The 3,698-nt window shown below is 41.5% G+C and overlaps 1 long non-coding RNA gene across 1 annotated transcript; it reads left to right on the forward strand.

The window, feature by feature from the left end:
* Positions 1-1,175: 1,175 nt before the first annotated feature.
* On the forward strand, positions 1,176-2,273 carry LOC310992634. The gene is made up of 3 exons (XR_014595704.1): positions 1,176-1,271; positions 1,984-2,076; positions 2,215-2,273. It is a non-coding gene; the product is annotated as an uncharacterized lncRNA (long non-coding RNA).
* Positions 2,274-3,698: the final 1,425 nt, after the last annotated feature.

The following is a 3,698-nucleotide window of genomic DNA, read 5'->3' on the forward strand; positions in this document are numbered from 1 at the left end:
CGACAGTCCCATCGCTGCGTGTCAATCCCCCCTCTCACTTTCTCTCCGCGTCCCCGTCTCTCTCCAGCTGCCCTTTCAAAATAAATGCATAAAAAGCCAGAGAAAAAAACTAAGTAGGGGAAACATTGCTTTGTTTTCTCTGTCTTTTTATGGTTTAGTAATTCTTTCATTGGTGTAGTAGCAGCGTTCAGTTACCACGAGCGTAGTTGTGACCCGTTGTGATCATAGATGGCATGGCATATGTTTTTTATGTAAGTCCCTGCGAAAAGTCCCATGACCAGCCAAACTCCTAAAAAAAGCGTGATTTATAGTTCATAACATGGTACTTTTGGCATATGGCACCAGGGCCGTTGCTAGGAATCCTGGGCCCCCTGAAAGTATACTAAAGTGGGACCCTGCCCCCTGACTTTTCCACTTTTACGTATCTATTATCATTTCTTATTTAGCCTACTTTGTTTTGATGCTAATGCAGCATTACTATGAGTATCAGTCAGGGTCTTATGCAGAATAATTCAGTCATACAAAGATTAGACTACTGGGGTTTTTGTGGGCCCTACTGGGCGCTGGGCCCCTATAATGATCATCACCTTTCTCCCCTATACAACGGCCCTGTATGGCACTACAGGACCAGTTAAATATAAAACACAATTTTATACAATATACTGTATATAAGTAGGGGGTCCCCGCTCCATCTCTCCATCAGTTTGGGGGTCCTTGGCCTGGAAAACGTTGAAGACCCCTGCTCTACACACCACAGAGAAGCACACATGCATAACAGCAGCGCGCATGGTGAAAGCAAAACTTAATACGGCGCACCGACCCCCCCCCCCCACCCCCCGCCAACAGGACAGACACCACCTTAACTAACACATTTTCTGGGGGAAACACTGATTGAGGGGTATTTGTGTATGAAGAATTATACATTTTGATAATTGACAATTTAGTAAAGGAGAGACTACATAAAACTCATACTCTGGAGGTGGGAAATGAATGCTTGTGCGAAGTTTGTCTATAAATTATAAATATATATATATATATATATATATTTTTTTTTTTATAATTTATAGATATATAGATATATATATATATATTGTGCACTGCTTCCTCATGTACAGATCAATGCAGAGTTTCTGCGGGTTACTGCAGTTCCCCTGCTGTCGAGATTTATGGCCCAGCTGGACAAGTACTCCACGCAGCTACTGAAGATCATCAAAAAGAGAGGAGGGGCAACCAAAGCAAAAACTGCCATGATCCTGGAGTTTCTTGATCAGGTATGATGTATATAATGAACCACTAACAACAGTTAGCATTTTAACCCTTGTCTGATGGGGATAGGTATCCTTTTCCATTTTTATTTCAGTGATTATGGTTATAGTCATTTGAAAAATGCTGTATCTTTTTAAACTGTTGGTATGAAGTGTGTGTGTGTCAAGCAAGGATGTGTGGGCTTTGCAAATGTTCTTTACACACTAGCAGCAGGTGCCCTTCCTCTGGTGCACACAGAGTTGCATTTTGGGGGATTTGGAGGAACTGCTCTCCTCACCTTGCTGTGGCCTTCTCCCTTGGTGGGGAGCTACTGCCATTGTTGTATTTGTGAAGTGACCAGTGCAAATACCAGCTCTTCCACAAACCAGCGAGATGCTTGCACAATACCTTGATTCCAGCTCAAATCCACATTCTTCCACAGCACAAATTAGTGAAAGCAGAGACATCCAGGATGAGAACATGTCAATGACCACTGGCAGGTCTTGAGAGAGCGCTGTAAAAGACAGGATTGGCCTGACCTGGCAAAGAGACATCCAATCATCTCTCTTGTAAGAGAGACTGTCAGTGGTCTCTGACATATCCTGTAACGCTCTGATTTCAATTAATTGTGCTATGGATCCAATCGTACAAGCACCGACTGTTTGTGGTAGAGCTGGAAATTCAAAAGCTTGCCTATCCTCCACACTGCATAGTAACCCTTTTTCACTGTCCCTGCAGGATGCTGATGCTGATCTCAGAAGGGAGTGTGTCCTCAAATCTCTCATCATATACCTGGGAGAATGTGTTGAGGACCTGATAAAAGAATACACGGTATGTCCAAATCTGTTTTCTCTCCGTGATGAGATGCAACTTTAATAATCCTGGGGGAAGCTTGAAAGCCCTGCTATTGGATGTGGTGATTAATAATCAGTTGTTCACTTGTACATTTTGTCCTATATTTGACCTCAGATGTCCCAGAAAGATCAAGCCGAGCTGGAGAGTACCACCATGGCGGTCTTCGTCTTTAGAGATAACTCCAGCCTTCTACAACAGCCAAAAGAGATCGGGATCATCATTGATGGTGTGGAAGTTCTCAGTGAGTTGCCTTCTGTGGCAGCTGGAGTGGTAATGCTCTTTGGACTCTGTTATGCTCTTAACATGGAATATCCACAGGGGTTCAGGTTTACCTTTGAGGCTCTTCAGAAGATCCTGATGGAGCTTGGTTCCAACAAGATGAGCTCCAAGATTCGCAAACTGAATGGTGAACTCCACACTGCACAGTAGTATGTGTGACATGCGTACACATGCTTGTGTGTTTACACACACAGTAGATGTTGCATTTATATTGAGGTAGCCTGTAGTAACCACAAGTCAGCACTTTATGAGGGGGAGAACCTCTGCACTTAGTTGCACCTAGCCAAGGGTGCTGTAGCCATTTAAGGCTATGTTATATTGTTGGGCTTTGAGTGAGTGTTTTGAATAATATTTCATGTAATTTCATTTACCGGTTATTACAGTTCAGATTGTATAGAGCCTGTGTATAGGCCTATTACCACGTGTGTGTTTGTCCTGGTTCATTTGCTAATCTATTTTTTTTATCTGACTTGTATTTCTTAAAGATCTGTGCTGAAAACGTTGTAGCAGATTCTAAGTTCAGATACAATATTGATAAAGACTGCCCAGTTCAAAGGGAGATTCCAGTTGCCAGAGGGTGATAAAACGGCATGTTTTCTCAAAAACAATTCACTGTTATTCCTGTGTGTTAACAGTATATCCTCCCCTGCCCTCATGGCCCTGTCCTGCTCTCTCTCCTCCTCTCTCCTGCCTCTCATCCTTTCCTCTGTTCCCCTCTCCATATCTTCTCCTGGCCTGACTAACCCAAGAAATCAAAGGTAGTCTTAGTTTAAATGAATGATTGGCATGAAAAATAAAAGAGAGTACCTGAAAATTGTATTCTTACATGGCTATACAAGTTGTAATGATTTCACATACAAATAAAAAATAAGTAACTTTATGTCTGGATGTTTAATCCCAGGCATTACAGGGAAATGACAACAATATCACCCTTTGTTGAAGCATCTGTGTTTTATTTAATTTTCAATTGGCTCCACATCACCCTCTCCAGCCTTTCTCCTCTTCTCTCCACCGTCTCCTCCCCTTGCCACCTTGCAGTGCCTTTAGGGATGCTATACAGTGTATAATTTTAGTCAGCATCCAGGTTTAGTCATAGTCCAGGGTTACACACATATCTGCCCTCTTTTAGTTTTAAAGAAAAATGAAGGCCGATTGCATAATGTTAATGTTGCATATGGTTAATATGTTTAATATTAATAAATACATTTAATGTAATCTGTTGGCGAAGTGTCTTTTTTATAGAGTTTATAAGGTGGGAAACAAATTATTTTTGGGTCAAATAAAATGTAAAAAATATAGTTTGGATATATGTAAATTAA

Source organism: Trachurus trachurus, assembly GCF_905171665.1.
Source record: "Trachurus trachurus genome assembly, chromosome: 10".
Classification (NCBI taxonomy): Eukaryota; Metazoa; Chordata; class Actinopteri; order Carangiformes; family Carangidae; genus Trachurus; species Trachurus trachurus.